This window comes from Gracilinanus agilis, chromosome 4, assembly GCF_016433145.1.
Source record: "Gracilinanus agilis isolate LMUSP501 chromosome 4, AgileGrace, whole genome shotgun sequence".
Classification (NCBI taxonomy): Eukaryota; Metazoa; Chordata; class Mammalia; order Didelphimorphia; family Didelphidae; genus Gracilinanus; species Gracilinanus agilis.
In genome coordinates this window covers 322,859,290-322,881,190 of record NC_058133.1, presented here as the reverse complement: position 1 = coordinate 322,881,190, position 21,901 = coordinate 322,859,290, and the positions used below count along the sequence as shown (strand labels likewise).

The 21,901-nt window shown below is 35.6% G+C and overlaps 1 pseudogene; it reads left to right on the top strand.

Moving 5' to 3' along the window:
• The first annotated feature begins 18,167 nt into the window (after window positions 1-18,167).
• On the top strand, window positions 18,168-19,737 carry LOC123245655 (annotated as a pseudogene).
• Window positions 19,738-21,901: the final 2,164 nt, after the last annotated feature.

Genomic DNA, 21,901 nt, shown 5'->3' with positions numbered 1-21,901 from the left:
GGTCTAGATCAACATCTCACACCCTACACCAAGATAAATTCAGAATGGTTGAACGACTTGAATATAAAGAGGGAAACTATAAATAAGTTAATTGAACACAGAATAGTATACTTGTCAGATCTGTGGGAAAGGAAAGACTTTAAAACCAAGCAAGAATTAGAGAAAATTACAAAATGTAAATTAAATGGTTTTGATTATATTAAACTAAAAAGCTTTTGTACAAACAAAAACAATGTAGTCAAAATCACAAGGGAAACAACAAATTGGGAAAAAATCTTTATAACAAAAAACTCTGACAGGGGTCTAATTACTCAAATATACAAGGAGGTAAAGCAATTGTATAAAAAAATCAAGCCATTCCCCAATTGATAAATGGGCAAGAGACATGAATAGGCAATTTTCAGGTAAAGAAATCAAAAGTATCAATAAGCACATGAGAAAGGGTTCCAAATCTCTAATAATTAGAGAAATGCAAATCAAAACAACTCTGAGGTATCACACCTAGCAGAATGGCTAAAATGAAAGAAGGGGAGAGTGATGAATGTTGGAGGGGATGTGGCAAAATTGGGACATTAATGCATTGCTGGTGGAGTTGTGAACTGATTCAACCATTCTGGCTGGCAATTTGGAATCATGCTCAAAGGGCTATAAAAGAATGCCTGCCCTTTGATCCAGTCATACCATTGTTGGGTTTGTACCCCAAAGAGATCATAGATAAACAGACTTGTATAAAAATATTTATAGCTGCGCTTTTTGTGGTGGCAACAAACTGGAAAAGGAGGGTATGTCCTTCAATTGGGGAATGGCTGAACAAACTGTGGTATATGCGGGTGATGGAATACTATTGCGCTAAAAGGAATAATAAAGTGGAGGAGTTGCAGGCAAACTGGAGAGACCTCCAGGAACTGATGCAGAGCGAAAGGAGCAGAGCCAGAAGAACATTGTACACAGAGACTGATATACTGTGGTAAAAAAGAATGTAATGGACCTCTGTACCAGCAGCAGTACAATGACCCAGGACAATTCTGAGGGATCTATGGTAAAGAACACTGCCCACATTCAGAGGAAGGACTGCAGGAGAGGAAACATATAAGAAAAACAACTGCTTGAACGCATGGGTCGGGGCGGACATGATTGAGGGTGTGGACTCGAAATTACCACACCAATGCAACTACCAACAATTTGGAAATAGGTCTTGATCAAGGACACATGACAAAACTAGTGGAAATGTGCATCGGCCATGGGTGGAGAGAGTGTGGGGGGGTGAAGGGGAAAATAGGAGCATGAATCATGTAACCATATTAAAAATGAATATTAATAAATGTTTAAAAAAAAGTATAACTAACCTAAAGTCAAATGAAGTTATCTCATCCTAAAAGTGTTTATTAAATTCTTAGTATGTGCCAGTGACTGTGCTACATCCTAGGGATACAATTGAAAAGAATTAAATGATCACTAATGCAAAAGATTAATAATGAAATCTTCTCTCTTTACATACAGGAAATGAACTAGAAGTCAAGAATGAGTTATACATTCTTAGATATAACCAATATGTGGATTTGCTTTAATAATAACACAAATTTATTGTGAGTGGAGATGTCTTTTACTAGAATGGGATAGGGAAAGTTGTAGTTCAGCAAATAATAACACAGATTTAAAATGAGTATAAATTAAACATTATTTATAATATTTGCATAGAAGAAAATTTGGGAGAGGACAGAAACAAATTTGTTACTGTCTTTTAAAAATATCATATATATGATACATATAATTTTTTTCTTTCTTTTTTTTTTTAAACCTTACCTTCTGCCTCAGAATCACTACTGTGTATTTATTCTAAAACAGAAGAGGGGTAAAGGCTTGGTAATGGAGGTTCAGTGACTTGCCCTTGGTCACACAGCTAGGAAATATCTGAGGCTAGATTTGAACCTAGGACCTTCCATCTCTAGGCCGGGTTCTCAATCCACTGAGCCACCCAGCTGCCCTCAACAAATAATTCTTAAGAGAAGAAGGAGGAAAATGTAACAGAAACCAAGTTTTTTTTAATTTAAGTATTTTTCCATGGTTACATGATTTATGTTCTTTCCCTCCCTTTTTTCCCTCCTCCCTCTCAGAGCTGACAAGCAATTTATATATATATATATTATCACTCAATACCTATTTCCACATTATTCATTTTTGTAATAATGTTTTAAAAACCCAAACCTCATAATCAATACCCATATAAACAAGTGAAAAATCAAATGTTTTCCTTCTGTGTTTCTGTTCTTTCTCTCAATGTGGAGAGGATTCTTTCATATAAATCCTTTGGGATTGTCCTGGATTACTGCATTGCTATCAATAGCAAAGTAGATTACATATGATTGTCCCACAGTGTTTCAGTTTCTGTGTACAATGTTCTCCTGGTTCTTCTCATTTCACTCCTCATCAATTCATACAGGGCTTTCCAGCTCATATCTGTTATGTAGAGATGGAAGCATGGAATCCCTGCAAAATACAGGGATAGCCTCACCCAGAATTCCAGGGGACCCCCCCCTGGAGAACTTTGGGTGAAGGGGCAGTTCAGAAGGGTTGAGACAGTTGCTTTATGGGGGTTGAGGTGAGCAGACTCACTGCTTACTGCTCCTGACTTGGGGGGTTCACCTGGGTGGCATTGTGGCATAAGCCATTGTGGTTTCTATTCAGGGGTTAGCCGGCTTTGTAGGGTTAATCCTTATCAATATCAATATAACAATTATTTAGTGATTAGATATATTCACTATTAACAAGAGAGCCAGTGTAGTTAAGTGCCCTTCACCCCCTCCTGTGGGGGGGAAGGGCAGCTTCAACCTAACAGATTAGGATCACTTTTCCCTTATCCAAAACCCTAATTATCTCCTCTAGCTTTTCCTTTCCTTTCTTAATATAAGCTTTACCTTCAATATCTGTGCCTGGGAATTATTTGGGGGATACTCACTGTTCAAGTCTAGTCATCTAGCTTGAATCCTGTCAGCTGCCAGATTTAAGAAGATCGTGTATCTCAGTCCTTCAACATTTAGATAACTAGCTTCTACTTATTCCTCTATCAGACCTGTGGGGAATATAAGTTAAAGAAAAGGGAAAATCATTAAAGTTCAGTTTAAACAGAAACTTATGAAAAGTACCTCAGTCAGTCTCCATTTTTCCAACTGAAACATCAACTGCTTAGGGGGAGGGGTTTGAGAGCCAGGAGTGTCTAACCCTCTCCTTTCTCACTGAAGCTTGTCAATCAGTGTTTGTGTCTTGAAGGTTACTGGCCCTGGCATAATCATCAGCTTCCCCAAAATATCTGTTATTTTATCAACATAACTTAAGGGAATCAAGTTGTTTATCATTCCTTATTGCACAGTGGTATTCCATTATTATCATATGCCACAATTTCTTTAGCCATTCCCCAATCAAGGGACAACTCCTCATTGTCCAATTTTTTGCCACCACAAAAAAGGGTGGCTATCAATATTTTTGTAGAAGCATTTTTCGTTATTATCTCTTTGGAGCACAAACCTAGTAGTGCTATTGCTGGATGAAAGGGTATACATTCTTTAAAGTGCCCAAATTCCAAATCGCCTTCCAGAATGATTGGATCTTTGCAGTGTATTAGTGTCCCAATTTTGCACATCCCCTCCAAAATTTAATATTGAATATACTTAATATTTAGTTTAACAAATTAATATTGAATATTTAATAAATTAAATTAGTGGACTTAATAAATAAATTTTCAGTTTAATGAATTAATATTTAATGTTTAATATTTAATATAAGTTTCATTGTATTGTATCCTACTCATTGTATTTCTCAGATTAGGAATAATGTTGCTCTGCTGGATAGAACATTTCATGGGGCCACATCTGGCCTGTGGGCCATAGTTTGCCCATCACTGTCTTAGATTATCTCACTTAATTTCTAGGTCAATTGTTTTTTTTTTTTTTTAACCCTTAACTTCTGTTATTGGCTCTTAGGTGGAAGAGTGGTAAGGGTGGGCAATGGGGGTCAAGCGACTTGCCCAGGGTCACACAGCTGGGAAGTGTCTGAGGCTGGATTTGAATCTAGGACGTCCCATCTCTAGGCCTGACTCTCAATCCACTGAGCTACCCAGCTGCCCCCTCAATTGTTTTTCCAATGAGAGATTTCACATTTTCTTTTATTTTTTAATTCTTTCCACTTTGTTTAATTGTTTCTTGATGTCTCTTAGAGTCATTAGCGTTCACTTTCCAAATCTTATTTTTAAGACCTGATTTTTTTGTGTGTGAATTTTTGTACCTCCTTTTCCTTTTGTCCAATTCCATTTTAAATGAATTTTTGTACACCTTTTTACATACAGCATTTACGCCTTTTAGGGATTTCTCTTTACAGCATATTTGCCCATCTTTTTCAATTTAGACACTTCTGATTTTTAGGGAGTTCTATTCAGAGGATTTTCATGTCTCTTTTTTACTAATTAGCTTATTCTGTTTTGATTTATTTGGGATTTTTTAAAATCTCCTTTACCAAATTAACTTTTTTTCATAATTTTCCTATAGTGTTCTCATTTCTTTCCCCAATTTTTCTTCTACCTATTCTTGTTTGGTTTTTAAAATCTTTTTTGAACTCTCCATTAATTTCTCTTGGGGTTGAGAGCAATTCATATTTTCTCTTTGAAGCTTTGGATGCAGCACCATTGATATTGTTGTGTTCTGAGTTTGTGTTTTTGTCTTTCCTGTCACCAAAATAACTTTCTATGTTGAGTTTTTTTTAATTTGTTCATTTTCCAGCCTTTTTTTTTATTTGAAAAATTGTTAAAGTTGGGTTCTATAACTCTGGAAAAGGGAGCTCTTTTTCAAGCTTAAGGTCCTTTGTGCAACTGCCTTCAGAACTAATACTGGGGATCTATCTGCTTTCAGTTCTTCCAAAGTAGTATGATAAAAGGAAAAGTATGTTTAATACTCTCCAAGCCTGTGCTCTGGTCATTGAGTAACTAAAAGCACTCTTTTCTGCCTTGGAAGTGTGACCAGGATCCCCTGCTCCCACAAGAGCTGATGTGTTAAAATTCTCTTCCTTACCCTGAGACCATGATCTAGGAATGAGACATGGATCTATGTATGGGAAGTTTAATGAGAGTCTTGCCCACAAAGCCAGCAAAGGGACCCTTGTAATTTTCTGAGTAGCTATCTGATTCCTTTTTACCATCTGTACAGAGAGCTCTGGCAACCTTTGCTGCTAATTCAGTCACTCCCAGGGCCTGCTGCTTTAGTACGGTCTGCTTGGGAGAGCTACCTTGCTTGTTCTCTACTTATTATACCTCATTGCACTAGATATTTTATACCAATCTTGTGAGTTGTTTTTTGGGCTGACAGATTTTTTCATCCTATCTTTCTGTGGATTATACTACTCCAGAATACATTTTGAGACATTATATCAGTTTTTTATCAGTAATTTGGGAACGATCAAGGCAGGGGAGGGTTTGTATAATTTCTCTGACCTGTTTTCTCTACCCCTTCATGGTTTTTATTAATTTTAACTTATTAATTTTATAATTTTAACTTATTAATTTTATTAATTCCCTTGATATTCTTAACTTATTCTTCCTTATGAACTTTTTTACTTTTTTTTAGTTCTAGTAAATAATTTTTGGATTATTTGATTGATGTGGAACTTAACAGGTAAATAAAAATATGTAATACTTTTATTTTTACTATATTGGCTTAACCTATCCATGAACAATTAATATTTTTCCAATTGTATGGGTCTGACTTTATTGTGTTCATATAGTTATTGGATATTTTTTGGTAAATATACTGTTAGGTATTTTATATTGTCTACAATTATTTTAAATAGAATTTCCTTTTCTAACTCTTGCTGTTCAATTTTGCTGGTTTTGTTGTTAATTCTCTTGGATTCTCTATGAGTACTATCATACCATCCTCAAAGAGTGATAGTTTTCTGTACTCATTGCCTAATTAAAATTCCTTCAATTTCCTTCTCTGCTTTTATTGCTATAGCTAACTTTTCTAGTACAAAATTTAATATAATACCTGTGATAATGAACATCCTTGCTTCACCTCTGATTCTGTAGAGGAGCCTTCTAGTCTATCTTCATTATGAATAATATTTGCTGATGGTTTTAGATAGATGCCATTTATTGCTTTAAAGACAATTCCTTTCATGTTTTATCAAGTTTTTATAAGTATTATATTGTATTTTGTCAAAGATTTTTTATATGCTTATTGAAATAATCATGTGGTTTCTACTGGTTTTGTTATTGATGTGGTCATTTATGCTGATAGTTTTCCTAATACTGAACAATTTCCTCATTCCTGATATAAAACCTCCATGATCGTGGTGTATGATCCTTGTGATATAATATTAAAACCCCCTTGATAGTATTTATTTGAAATTTTTATGTTAATATTGATTAGGGAGTAGGTATATATAGTTCTCTTTCTCTGGTTTAGTTATTCCTGCTTTAGGTATCAGTACCATATTTGTGTTATAAAAGAAATTTGAAAAAAAAATTCTTCTTCCCTTATTTTTCTAAATAGTTCATGTAGCATTTGAGTTAATGGATCTTTGAACATTTGGCAGAATTTATTTGTGAATCCATCTGACTCTTTTGTTTTTTCAAATGAAATCATTGATGGTTTGTTACATTTATTTTTCTATGATAGGGTTGTTTAAATATTCTGTTTCCTCTTTTCTTAATATGAGTAGTTGATTTTTTAAAAATATTCATTTATTTCACTTCAATTATCAGATTCATCATCATTAGTATATCATCATATAGTAGGGCAAAATAATTCCAAATAATTGCTTTAATTACTACTTTGTCAATTGAGATTGTATCATTTTAATTTTTGACACTGAAAATTCAGTTTTCTTCCTTTTAAAAATCAAATTAACCAATGGTTTGTATTTTTATTTTTTTCATAAAATCTTGTCTTATTTTTTAAATTTTACTTTTATTTATCTCTCCTTTGATTTTCAAGATTTTCAATATGATGGTTAATTAGAGATTTTTATTTTTTCTTTTCCTAAAATTATTCTTTTTTAAAGCTGATACCAAATTCATTGATCTACTCCTTATTTTATTGATGTAAGCATTTAGAGACACACATTTTCCCCATAAGTACTGTTTTGGCTGCATCTCATAAATTTTGGTATGGGGTCACCTCATTGTCACTCTTTTTAATAGAAATGTTGATTTTTTAATAATTTGGTCTATTTATTCTTTAAGATAAGATTATTTAGCTTCCAAATGATTGTTAGACTTTTTTGGTTGCACTTTTTTGAATGTGAATATTGCATGAGAATCTGAAAATAATGTGTTTAATGTGTCTGTTTTTCTACTTTTTGGTGTGAGGTTTTTATGTCCTATTATATGGTTAATTTTTTGTGAAAGTGCAACATACTGCTTAGAAAAATGTACATTTCTTTCTATTCCCATTCAGTTTTCTCCATAGAGCTATTATAACTAACTTTTATAGAGTCCTGTTTAGCTCCTTGACTTCTTTCTAATTTATTTTGGGTTGAATTTAAATACTTATGAGAGATGAATTTTGAAATTCCTCACTAGTAATATTTGTTAGCCTTTCCATAATTTATAATTTTTCCTCTACAAATTTGGATGCTATGCTATTTGGTGCATATATGTTTAGTATTAATTTTGTGTCATTGTCTGTAGAAGGCTGATTGGAGAAATAGGGTCTGGATAGGGCCTGTTATTTGGATTCCCTATGTGACCAATCCAGGTTGAGGCAGTCTTTGTAATTGGTCCTGGTAACCTGAGCCCTGAAAAAGCTCTGGTACCAGCAGATTGGTTAATCCAAAAACAACTTGACTCCTCCAGGAGGCTATTGGAAGTCATTTAGAGAAATAGAGTCTGTAATAGATATTTTATCTGGATCCCGTTACAAAATCATCAGCAAGTAAAACTGTGTAGATTTTTTCTGCACTGCATGTCAGGACGCAGGCAGAATGGGCCATCTAAGGTAAAAATCTGAGACTCCTCTTTTGACTCATTTTCAGATCCTCACCTTTTCTTAATATTCTTATTGGAAAGCTTTGAGTCCTTAGCAGACCAGCAGCTACTGAGTTAACCATTTTTCTCCTTGATAATTAAAAGACCTGAACTCCAAATAATATAGTCAAGGCCAGACACAGACAAAGCTAGACAAGACTTTATCCAAACAGGTGCAGTCCTGTAAATCTAGGGGACAAACACAATTAGTAAAAATCTCTATGAAATATATTTCTGCTCCCAGAATTAACTTCTTACTAATTGGTGGTTGGAATTCGGCCTTGGTCTCTGTTCTATCTTAACTCTGAAGCTTCCAAGGATTTTCTTTTGTATGATTTGTAACCCCTTCACAGCTGTGATTCTTTCTCTGTGTTCTTTGTTTGAAACTAGTATATAATAAACTCTGACTTCATAGAAGTTGGAGCAGCTATGGGCTAACCACTAGTCTGGCTGTTCTCAGTTTTCTGTTTCCAGTCTTTTCAATCTGACACCATTAAACGCCACTCAGGACTCCCAAAAATATAGATCTGGCTCTCTATAATTGTCTATCATCTTTTATCCTGCTATAATTCTCTTCTTTATCTCTTTTGATAATATCTATTTTTACTTTTGTTTTGTTTGACATCATGGCTGGTACTGTAAAAATAATAATTGAGGGAGCAATGCAAGGTGCAAGGAATGCTAAAGAGATTCTTGTTTATGAAAAATAAACTATTTATTTAAATATATGTAAGGGGAAAAGAAATTCTAAGGGATTCTAATTCCACCCAAATAAACTCCCAGGTCCCACAAGGAACCATTTCTCCTGTGGATCATAGGCTACGCTAATCCTCCCTGATAAAACTAACCATTTATATTATTCTAAATAAACCTAACCATTCTAACTCTTAACTTTGGCTTTAAGTTATAAAGATAACCAAGACTGGCTAGTTGAGTCTTCACAAGAATTAGGTTAGAACTCTGAGCCTTAACAGACTCAGAGTCCAAATCAAAGACTAGGTTTTGTTTGGTCTTTTTACAATTTAACCAATCTATAGACAGTAACAGATAAATGAATAGTGTTTCCCAAGTTGGAAAAGAAAACACTAAGCTCCTTCAGGTCTTTCACTCAGAAAGAGATAGAGAGAAGCAAAAGTGTTACCTTCTTCAGCCCTAAGAGAGAAAGAAACTGCTTGTGGCTCTGTCAATTGCCAGAAGCCCCTCCTGTAATGCCACACCCAGAGAGTGTAACTGTCATAGAAATAACGGTTATAACTGCCAACAGTTGAAATTAACACTCTCAGCTCTATTTGAAATTCCAATTCTTCCTCAAGCCAGCTTCTCTACTTCTTATCTTTAAGCTAATAAAATAATACTTATTTTCTAATATCATCCTTATAGTACCCCTCCTTTTTTTTTTACTTCAGCTGAAGCATAATAGTTTCTGTTCTATCACCATACTTTTGTTTTCTGTTTATCTCCCTGCTTAAATATGTTTCTTATAGGTAGCATATTGTAGGATTTTTAAAGCACTCCGCTATTTTTTTCTGTTTTATGAGTAACTTCATCCCATTAAGATTCATAGGAAAAAAACTACATATTTTCTTCCTTATTTTTCCCCATTTATCCTTTTCTTTTTCTGTTTTTTTTTAATAGTTCCTTGTTCACAAATGTTTTACCTATAGCCACTGCCTCTCCCAATTTGTCTTCTTTTTTGTCTGTGCCCACTTTCTATTATTCCTCTTTCTCTCTAACTTCCCTTTAGGGTAAAGTGGGTTTCTATAACTGGCTGAGTGTAGATAGTAAAGTTCAATAATTGCCGGATACATCCCCATCTTCTCCTTCACTGTATTGACTCTTGGGTTTTCTCTTTATTTGAGATAACTTATTCCTTTCTATCTCTCTCTTCTTTTCTCTTCTTCCTTTGTGTTCTTCTATATCCAATGATTTGGGGGATGGTAACTTAAAGGATCTTATAGGAGGTGAACTACCCCACAGAACCCCAAGAGAGAGGGGGCAGTTAGGGCAGTTAAGAATGTGGATATAAAAGCAGCATCCCAGGCTTGAGTGACTCACTCTTAGGGGGAAAGAGGGTGCTGCGTAGAAGAAGGGGTAGGATTGCTACTTCTCTATAAGCCTAACTTATCTCTGACCTGAGGAGCAGGGTGGATTATTTCTATTTACACAAATAGGCAGTCATCAAGACTATTTAATCAACATTGATTCTATTATGTTGCAGAGAAATCCTATTAGCAGTGTCTAAGCAAAACCTTAAACATCTACAAATCTTCAATCAAGCCTCTCTAAGCCATCTTGTACTTGATATTATTTTATACAAAGATATAGTTTAGCTTGTGAGGTAGTTAGGGAAAGGAAGTTTCCAATTTTGAGCTTTCCCCTCTAGGGGAAGCTATTCTGAGAACATCTGAAGATTTTTAGACAAGTTATAGCTTATCCTTATACCTAAACACTTATCCTCCATCCCAAATGCTCCAAGCTAATAAACCCTTTTTTATCTAAGTCTGTGTGTGGGAAGTATTGTGGTCCAAGCCACTTAGGCCAGGATTTATACATTACCTAAGCCAAACCTCTATCTTGGCAGACTTGGTGAGCAGTTGAGATTCAAAGACCAAAGAACCTGTTGTGAAGACATCCTGAGCCAATTATCCATCCTGGTTTAGGGAATAAACTTCAATCAGTCGAAGACATCAATTTCTGTAGGATTATTCCTTTTTATTAGCAAGTTTAGTCCTGTAGAGGTTAAGTCAGATATCAGCCATTACTAGTATAGAGGCAGTTCTATAGATCAGTTACCTTCTAACTGCCAAAGAAGGGGAGGAGAAAGAATTCTATCAACTCACTCCCCTCCCCCTTGCTAGAGGTTTGATTTTTCAGCCAGAAGCTTTGAGCCTGCTGTGGCATCATTATGAATTGGTCCCATCTTTACAGAAAGAGGGATATAAAAATATCCTATTCTGCTCCTTTCTTTCCTTCTGTCTATGTATACTACTTCTTACTGTCCTGACAGTGACATAATTCTTAAATGTCTTAAATAATCTATATTTCTTAATGCTTCATGAACCTTAAGTATCTTAGGTATCATAGATATCTTAATTACTTTAATAATATTCTTCTCAGATATGAATGTACTCAATTGAACCTTAATGATAACCTTAAATTTTTGCTTTTCTGTTTACTTTTTTTAATGATTCTTTTGATGGGTGAATTTACTCATTAAATTTTCTGACTTGCTCTGTTTTTTAGTTTAGTTTAGTTTAGTTTTATTTTGTTCACAAGATTGTCTAGAAGTCTCTTATTTTATTCAACATCACTTTTTCCCCTGGAGGATTATGGTCCATTTATCTGAGTATATGTAGTCCTTAATCTTTTGTCTTTTGGAATATTATTTTCTATGCCTTCCAATCCTTTAATGTGGAAGCTTCCAGGCCTTGTGTAATCCTGACTGTGACTCCATATTTTTTTTTTTTCATTTTGGCTCCTTGCAATAATTTTTCATTGGTCTGAAAATTTTTGAATTTTGCTTTAAATGCTGTAGAATTTTTTATTTGGGTGTCTCTTTCAGCAAGTGATCAATGAATTCTTTCAATTTCTATTTTACTTTCTTGTTCAAGGATATCAGGGTAGTTTTCCCTAATAATTTCTTGTAATAAGGTACCGAAGATTTTTTTTTTATAATGCTTTTAGGGCATTCTGATGATTCTTAGATTGTTTCTCCTAGATGTTCTTTCCAAGTCAGTTGTTTTCTCATTGAAGTTAGATTTCTTCTATTTTTCATTTTTTTTGTTTTTGTATTATTGTTTCCTACTTATTTATGGAATTGTTAGTTTCCAATACTCAATTCTAATTTTTTGCAAATTATTTTCTTTCTTGAATATTTGTGCTTCCTTTTCTACTTAGCCTATTCTTGTCTTTTAGGGAATTGTTTTCTTCAGTGTGTATTTTTGTGTGTGTGTGTGTGTGTGTGTGTGTGTGTGTGTGTGTGTGTGTATGTGTATTTACTCTCTTTCCCTTTGGTCCATTCTGGCCCTTAGGAAATTCCTTTATTTATAGTTCCCAAGTTGTTGAATCTTTCTATCATTTCTTTAATTATTTGATTTTTAACTTTGTTTCAAGTTCTTTTTGTGCCTCACAGTCTTTCTCACTTTCCTTTGGGGCTTCACATGTTTGCGTCTTGCTATTGTAATATATTGATCTCTCCTGTCCCTGAAGTAATTTTCTAAGGTTAGGTTTTTTTTTTCCTTTTTCTTTGGCTCATTTTTTCTAGCTATTCCCCCCCCCCCCATTATATTATCTATCATTAAGGTTCTGCTCTGCTTCTGGTTTAGAAGGTGTTCTTTTCTAAGTTTCTAGTGTAACTTTCTCCATTCTTCCTACTGTTGGTTTCCCTGTTATCTCCTGTTCTCTCCTGGGTTCTATCAGTTTCATTGCTTCAAGCTATATGGCAGCAGTTAGGGCTGCTCCTCTAGTCAGCCATTTCCTTACCTCAGACTCTGTGGAAGCTTGTAGGGCTGACATTGGACTAATGGTGGGCTGCTCCTCATCTATTCTTTCATTGCCTCATGCCATTTGGCAGTGTGTGTGACTGTTCCCCAATTTTCTGTTTCATTATCTTAAGCCACATGGAAACAGATAGGACTAGCACTGGTTTACTCCTTATCTGCCTCAGAACACATAGAGGCACTTTGATCTCATCTGCATTCTGCTAGTTCCACCAGATGCCACATTTGCAAGACTACTCTTCCTTCTTAACTCAACAAGAAATGTTTATCCTATTTCCTTTGTTTTGAGGCATTTTTTTCCTATATTTATGTTCTTGGAAAGTTTGGACAAGCTGAGCATCCCTTACTCTCCCTTCTTAGCTTCCACCATGCAATTTCTAAAGCAACTTTTGAAAATAAAATAACAACTTTTTTTTTAATACTGATAACTTGGTTTGGTTTTCTTCTTTCTTTTTAAACCGAGTACTGATATTTCTGTGTTTTCATTTAAAAAGTTCCTAATTTTATACTTTAATTCAATGGTTTTCTCACTTTGAGTTTTAGTAATCTGTCCTTTGATTTTTAGCATGCCTAGTTTGGTGTTTAATAGAGGATTTGTTATTTGTTCTTTTTCAGTTTCATCTAAATTCATTGATCTACCTTTTCTCCATTTTATTTATTCGAGATAGACATTTTTCTCCATATACTGCTTTGGCTGTATCCCATAAATTTTGTCATAGTGTCTTGTAGTTGTTATTCTTTTAATTTTAATTATTGATTGTTTTTTGTTTGTTCTTTGACCCAAATATTCATAAGATTTAGATTATTTAGGTTCTGGTTAATTTTAATCTGTGTTTCCATAGGTCTTTGTTAAATTTAATTTAATTTTATTATGATCTCAAAAAGGCACATTTAATATTTCTGATTTTCTACATTTGGTTCTGAAGTTTTATTCCCTGATAAATGGTCAGTTTTTTATGTGCCTTGTACTGCTGAGAAAAACATATAGTGATATTGCTAGGTCAAACAGCACAGACAGATTTGGCCCTTTGAGCATGGTTCCAAATTTCTCTCCAAAATGGTTATATCAATTCACAACTCAACCACAGTGTAGTATCCCAATTTTTCCACTTTCTCTCCAACCTTTATGGTTTTCCTATTTTATTATGTTAGCCAGTCAGATGGATGTGAAGTGGCATCTCAGTGTTGTCTTATTTTACATTGCTCTAATCCAGTGATGGCAAACTTTGTAAAGGAAAGGAAATATTCATCTGTCAGTCTGTGTCTAAGGCAACTCTTTCTAAGTTTCATTGTATTGTATCCTACTCATTGTATTCGTTAGATTAGGAATAATGTCTGTAGCCGGATAGAACATTTCAGAGGTCTGCAACTGGCCCACAGGCCATAGTTTGCCCATCACTGTTTCTAATCAATAGTGATTTGGAGCATTTTTTTTAAATGGCTAAAGATAATTTTCATTTCCTCAACTGAGAACTGTCTGTTCATATCCTTTGACCATTTCTCAATTTGGAAATGCTTTGTATTCATGCTCTTATTGAAAGTCATCCTTCTTGGCTTTGAACCATGACCTAGGAGTGGTACGGGCAATGGAGATGGCAAGTAACATCTAGACTGGTGTCTAATGCTAGCAAGAGGTACCCTGTAATCTCTTTCTGACCAATTTCCTCCAGGTGTTTTTATCATCTCTATCTTGGGAGCTCCTGAAGTTGCTGTTTGTGCCTCCACCACCTAGTCTCACCAATGGTTTTTCATCCACATGGACTCTATGACCATATCCTCCCCCATATCACTTTCCTACTTCCTATTTTGTCTTCTTAAGTGGAAGAAAATGTCAATCTGACATTTTGTTGGCTCTGCCACTCCATAAGTCGATTGTAGATGTTATTTTTAAATTGTTTGGATAGGAGTGTTGGGAGAGTTTAATTTAGTGTTTCACTACTCCTCCATCTTGGCTCCATCCCCTAAAAGTCTGGACTATACTCAATTCCAACTGCCTATTTGCCAGACAGGTTGAAGAGGAACAGAGTAGTTCAAATCCTTTACAACTAATGAAAAAATGTACCATATTGTCTCACTAAGCCGAAAAATAACAAGGGTCAATGGATAACTGCAATAACCAAGGATGTAAAATGGATCCAGTACATCTGTATATTCCATCTAGTGTCAGAAGAGTTAAAAAAGAGAAAAAGTGAGCCAAGATGCCAAGAACTGAGAGTATGAATGTTATCAGTACAATAGAAAGTTGCTTTTTTTTTTAAATGAATCAACAGGAATTAGTATGGGCCAAAGGGTTGAATAGAGACATCAAGAAAGTACATAGATGTACTTTTTGGGAAAATATACTAGGATTGCACCAAAGTCAAGCAGAAAGAAGTAAAATCTAGGTTGCTGCCCAATATTACATTGTTCTGAACAGCTTCATTTTTACAGTAAATAGGAACATACCAGTTATGAATACTCTTCTTTTTACAAAGGGACTGAGTAGTTCCTAGGATTTGAGAGTGGGACAAAAGTACAAGTGAATGCTCTAATTACAGTGCTTCAACAGGACCATCTCTGATTCAATAGACTGCACATTTATCTAGGTATCTGCTTATTTTTTCACTGAATCACTGCTTGCTTTGGCATTGAACAGAATAGAAAAAGTCTGCAGCTTATGTTTTTGAGCCCTGTCACTCTTCTAGGAATATTAGTGTTCCTTTTAGCTTCAATTTTCCAATCCAATGATGCAAGATAGTATTTTGAATACAGACTGTGCAGATGGAAAACCATTCTGAAAGGACTCAGCACCACACTAAATTAACATTTATTCAAAGGAAGATTTCTTAAAAGTCTGGTTAACACAGATATATATTAATACCATTAGAAAATTTCTAGAAATAATGATTATATTTTAGGAAAGCAAACAAAACACAATTCTGATAAGGTTTATATCAAAGTCAAAGTATTAACATATCTCAATAATGGGAAAAATGTAAATAATATGTTAAATGATGAATTATTCACATAAATTATTAACTTTAGAACTATAGTAAATATTTTTTACAATTCTTGAAATTATAAGTAATCAAATGGAAAAAATAAATATGATCATCCTATAAAAAGTTTTCCTTCTAAATTACATACATATTAAAATAGAATATGCCCTATCAAAGGCAGTTGCCTATAATTTTCTATATATTCCAATAGAAATGTTTTCCCTCACATATTTACAAATTCATTGAAAATTAAAACTAGTCATGCTAGTTTGTGAACTTTTAGGAATTTGCAGTTTTCCTTTGAAGAAGTTATTTGATTTGGACAATTAATTTTTTTTTGTAATTATTCTGCACTGATGTATTTCTGTTCTATTTATGGTCAGAGGTGTTGTGAGGACTAATTGTGAGGACTAAGTGAGTTAACTAATAACTAAATAATACTCCTCACAACAGAGGGCAATATTTATTTATCAGAAATAAGACAATATTTAGTGCAATAGTTGAAGATAGAAAATTATTGATTTTTAAAAAAAATCAGTTACTGTATTATTCATAGCCTAATATGTAACCGTTATGTCAAGTGTAGTAAAAATAGCATAACAATCTCTAAATATTGAAAAAGCAATACCTAGCCAAAGCAAACCACCAAGGACAAAGACCTCTATAAGTAAAATAAATATCTTATAATCCTCCCATTACCAAAAGGCTAGAAACATGTTTCACAAGAGGCATATCACCTCTTCAGCTTATTCTGACCTCACAAGTTTTACCTATTTTTGAGCTCATGGCAATTAAATATCAACTGTGGCATTAATCTTCTCTTCTATTCTGACTTCATATCTTTTGGCAATTATCATGAGCCCATGCCTCCTAAACACTGATCTCAACATTGGGCTTAGGTTGAAAGTTCTCCAAAAGTAAGTAAATGAGGCTACAACCTGATTAATCTCCAAGATTCTAAAATCTATTTTCTTGTTTGAGTGTTTTAATTCAATTTTTCTATTCATTTAAATGGTGCATCATTCATAATGAGAACAATTTTAAACAGCAAAAGAATTCCATTCATTTTGCAGGGAAAGAACTCTTTCCAAGATCATCAGGAAGATATTAATTCTATGTTATATCTGAACCATGAAAAACTAAAAGGAAAATCCACCTAAAGCATTTTCCTTTCAAATTTCTTACATGTTTGCTTTCAGTCCAAGCTAATTCTCAAAGATCAGAGGCCAGAGATCTAAAATGAAAAACAAAAATAGGATACTTTTCTATACTGTTTGAGCCATCACTGCTTACTCAGTTCAAGATGATTATTGTGCAGAAAATGATATACATTATGTATTTGCTTTCACAAATTGCTTGACTCAGTACTCTAAAAAAACAATTTAGTATGGTATAAAAATATGTCTTTGTCTAGGGAAAAGGTCTCTCTAATAATAAAAGGAAAAGATAATCACCATTATAATGCCATCTAAAATAATTCAGCCAATAAATTTTGCTAACACATAAACCTACCTGAACCGAACACCTTTCCTTTTTCTTTGGTTATTTGATTCAGCGAAGTAATTTTCTTCAATGTTCAAATATCATAACTTTCATGGTTTTGCAGCTATATTTGGAATTTCCTTGACAATTTGCAGAATTTATTACATAACCAAAATTTTAATATTGCATAAATATTCTTTTTCATCTCACAGACAAGTGATTAATGTACCAAAGGGTCAAAAACATTTAACAACTGTTAACCTGTCAATTATATTCGTTGTTGTTGATATACAAAGACTTCATTGGTAGACAAGTTTCCTCATTTGGGGAAATCTGTGTACCAATGAAATTACAGATATATACCCATGCCCTATATTTAACGCTCTACCTATGGAAATTCTCATTTTGCTTTGATTATGCATGTCCAATTAAATGCCTTTATTGGTTACTTAGTGGATGACAGCAATATTGTAGATTATACCTGTAATCTTTAGTATTCTAGCTTACGAAACACATTTCTATTATTTATTCTAAAATAACTTCTAAGTATTTACAACCATGTTGCTGCAGTTTTAGTAAAGGTTTTATTCAGATCTGGTTTGACAGGTGTTGATAGGTTATGTTGATTTTAATTAGTTTTTAATTAATTATCTAGTCAAATTAGAAGGAGAGATGTAGACCAGAGATAGAGATGTAATTTGAATACCGTTTTCTATTAGAGAACAGCCACAGAATGTTTGCTGCAGGCTTTTTAAGACAAAAGCTTGGAAATAGGACTGAGGGCTCTTTAAGAAACCAGCAGAAAGATTTGCATGTTGGGAAGGCAGTTACAGAACTCTTGGAAGTGGTCTCTTGAACTCGCTCTCTTGAGGAGGTGACTGGAGATTTTTCTCTGGGAAGATCTGTTAGTGATTTCTGTAAGAGTTTAACTTTGAGAAGTTGGTTGAGGTCCCCCTCCCCCTTCGTGGAGATCTGAAGCCCCCTCCTCCCCCAGGGCTGGAGAAAGTTTTAGGGGGAGGTGCCAACTCCAGGCAGAACCGGAGGTGTCCAGGGTGCCCGGGGAAGTATTTTCAACCACATTCACCTTGATCCGGAAAACAACTTCACACAGACAAAGAACAAGATCACAAATGGATGGACACTAGGCCCTAAGGCTTTAGACGTATTCAGGTAGCAGAGGATGGGTTTTGGTCTTCATTGAAGATGCTAGATGTGGGGAAGAGGCCAATTTTTGCCCTTTGCTCTCCAGATGAATTGAAGTTAATTCATTGAGCCTGCGTCTTTGGCAGTACTGGGAATGAAGTTCTGTACTCTACAGAAAATGATGAGGTCTTTGGGCTTAGCACCAACTGTAGCTGCTGTTTGGGAACAGGAGATAGCCTGCACTCCATCCAACCATAGCGGATCAATCACTTAAGGGGCAAAAAAAATAGTCTGCTTGAGCTATGTAAGTGGACCTCAAGTCATCATCGAGACAGATGAAGAAATGTATACCTGGGGCCATAATTCTTATGGCCAGTTGGGCAATGGAACAACTAATCATGGTTTAGTACCCACCCATATCTCTATCAGTATTGGAAACAAGAAAATCATTGAAGTGACCTGTGGATCTCACCATTCCTTGGTACTGACATCTGATGGCAAGGTGTTTGCCTGGGGTTAAAATAACTCGGACAGGTCGGCTCTGGCTCCACCTCCAACCAGCCCATTCCTCAAAAAGTTACTGGCTGCTTACAGAACTAGATGGTTACCACCATTGCGGGTGGCCAGATGTGCTCCATGGCTGTGGTGGAGAGTGGTGAGATGTGCCTCTGGGGGTGCAATGGAAATGGGCAGCTGGGCCTGGAGAGCTGAAGCAATCAGGTAACACCCTGTAGAATCACAGCTCTACAAGGCACTCAGGTGCACAAGATCGTCTGTGGCTAGGCACATACCTTAATGCTAATGGACAAAGGTCAGCTGTATGCTTGGGGAGCCAACTCGTAAGGTCAGTTGGGCACCGGCAATAAAAGTAACCAGTTTTACCCTACTCGGGTCAGTGTGGAAAAGGACAGAGTGATTGAGGTCGCAGCCTGCCACTCTGCCCACACCTCTGCAGCCAAGAACCAGAGTGGCCACATCTACATGTGGGGCCTATTCTGGGGCCAGTCTATGACCATCCCACACCTCACCCACTTCTCCTGCATGAACGTTGTGTTCGCCTGTTTTGCCACCCCAGGCGCCTCCTCTCCGTCGAGCTGGATGACCACCTCACAGTCGCACAGTCACTAAAGAAAGATTGATAACCCCAAGACTGCAGACTTGAAGTTTCTGGACAGAAAATATATTTACTTGCATAAGGTCCTTCTCAAAATTAGGTCTGAACATTTTTGTTCTGTATTGAATGGCAATGAGGATGACATCATAGAGATGGATAAATTTTCCTACCCTGTTTACGGAGCTTTTCTGGAGTACCTGTACACAGACTCTATCAACCTCTGCCCAGAAGATGCAGTAGGGCTGCTAGATCTGCCTACGTTTTATAGAGATAACCGACTGAAAAAGCTCTGTCAGCAAACTATCAAGCAAGGGATCTGTGAGGACAATGCCATCACTCTGCTTTCAGCCATTGTGAAATAGGAAGCCCAGGATTTAGAGGAATCCTGCTTCCAATTTTGCATCAATCATTTGACTAGTTACACAAACTTCAGGCTTTGCAGAAATGGACCGTGACCTTCTGAAGAACTTCATCAGTAAGGCAAGCCGAGTTGGAGACTTTAAAAATTAATCAACAGCTACAGCCAAGAAATGGACTCTGGTCCCTTCCAATTCCTGTCCAAAAGCTTGAGAACAGCTTTCACTTAATTAATGGCTTGATTAGTTACGCCTAGCAGAGTACCCATCTTCTGAGGACTGACATGCAGTGGGAGTCAACTCCTTTCTATCAATTATCTGCCCAGAGTCCAAAGTTTACATAGAAAGTCTAATGAGTCAATGCTATCATTTTAACCCCAGGCTCAAGCTCCAAACTTTACAAACCCCTTATGAGCTTTTCCACTTTACTTTTCAAGTCACTTCAGGCAGAACACCTTTGTGATAGTTTTTGCAATGACAGCCTCAATTCATAGGATTTTGTGCAAGATGTTCTATTCTCCAGATTGACATCATTGTGATAGCTTACCAGGGACAGAGTGGCCTGCTTTCTATTCACATTAGGCCCAAAGTTGGGGTTCTGCTAACAGATACTTCAGAGTCACTCAGAATGAAAGAAAAACCAATCTAGAACAGTTAGAAAAAGTGGTCTCTATTTGAACAGTTCTGGTCAGTAGTGAAGTTCCTCTGGTACAGTCTTCTGAGAGATAATGACTAATTTGCTAACATTCATTAACCTTCATAAAGGCTGTGTCAGTGACAGACTCAAAGGTCCAAGGGTTGATTTTATTACATAGCTTTTTTTTTCAACTGAGTCACGAATTTCTCATATGGGGTTATTAAAAATGAAGCTTTGATTCTGAATGAATGTCATCTGGAGCTCATCTGCCTTACATAACAATAAAAGTATCTTTTGCTTCTCTTTGGGTTCACAGAGTGTTCTTCCCAGCATAATGATGGCTATTTTGTATATTCTTTAAGACTTCAGTGTTACTCTGAAACAGGTCAGCCATACTGGAACCAAAAATTAGACTGGAACCTTAAGCAAAAGATGAAAAAGGACCCAATACTCATTTTAATGGAAATGATTGACAAGATAGATTTTCAGATTCCAGTTCAAATGATCTAATTGCAGAAGTGAAATTCATATGGAAACTAACAAAGAACTAGAAAAAAGTACAGACCCTAATGCCACATTCTGTAAAGGGAAACATTTTAAAATTAGAAATCACAACCTCTACTGATCCAATATTGGATAAGAAAGTGCTTATCTACAAATAATAGTAGGACAATTGTTTTTTTGCCCAAGAAGAGGAAAAATGAAAAATACTAGCAATTCTTTGCCTCTTAACATGCAAATAAATCCATGTGGTATAGAAAAGAGAGAGAGAGAGAGAGAGAGAGAGAGAGAGAGAGAGAGAGAGAGAGAGAGAGAGAGAGAGAGAGAAGTTGGTTGAAAATCTGTTAAGTTGAAGAAAGTTGGTTGGAGTGATAGCTTTTCTCCCAGAGAGAGAAAGCTGCCAGAGGTGGGCTCTGTTTCCTCCCACTGAAACAGCGTCAGTGCCTGGCTCCCTACTGAGAATCAGACAACCTAGCGATTTCTAACTGTCATATTTGACAGACACAAGCTGAGGCACCTTGTGGATTTTGATAAATATTTTAAGGAGGTTAATATTTTAAGTTCATCGATTAGAATAAGGTTAGATAGAACTGGATCTTAGATAATTGAAAATAGTTTTAAGGAGGTTCACCTTTGGTGAACAAGAAGCAAATCCATGAGGATTTAAAAGTGGGGATTTTATCTAGAAATAGGAGTAGTAGAATAATATATTTCCTGCTTCATCTCTACCTCCTTTATCCTGTCCCTGTCTATCCTCATAGTTATAAATAAATGTTAGATTAAGCTGTGTCCAGCCAATTCATCCACCATCTACAACTAGGTTACCCTAACAGCTCAAGCCTATCTATTGTAAGGGTTAAAAATTAAAGGTTGTACTAAATGTATAAGAATGTGGTCATCGAAAATATATTACTCAAGTCAGGATGACTTTTTATGGTAGTTTATTTACAAAAGGAGAAAGAGTGAAAGTAAAGAAATGAGAGAGAGTAGATTATTACTCTGGCCTGATCCAAACCAGGCAGGGCTTCAGAGGCCCCAGAAAAGAGGGTCCCAGAGGTAAATTAAACAAGGGTTCTAGCCATGAGACCTCCTCCAAGAAAAGGAGCTTCTCTGGAGGCTAGTACCTCCAGAAAAGCCAGTAAAAGGAGTCAGCCTTTTCACTCACCACATGGTAGTTTAA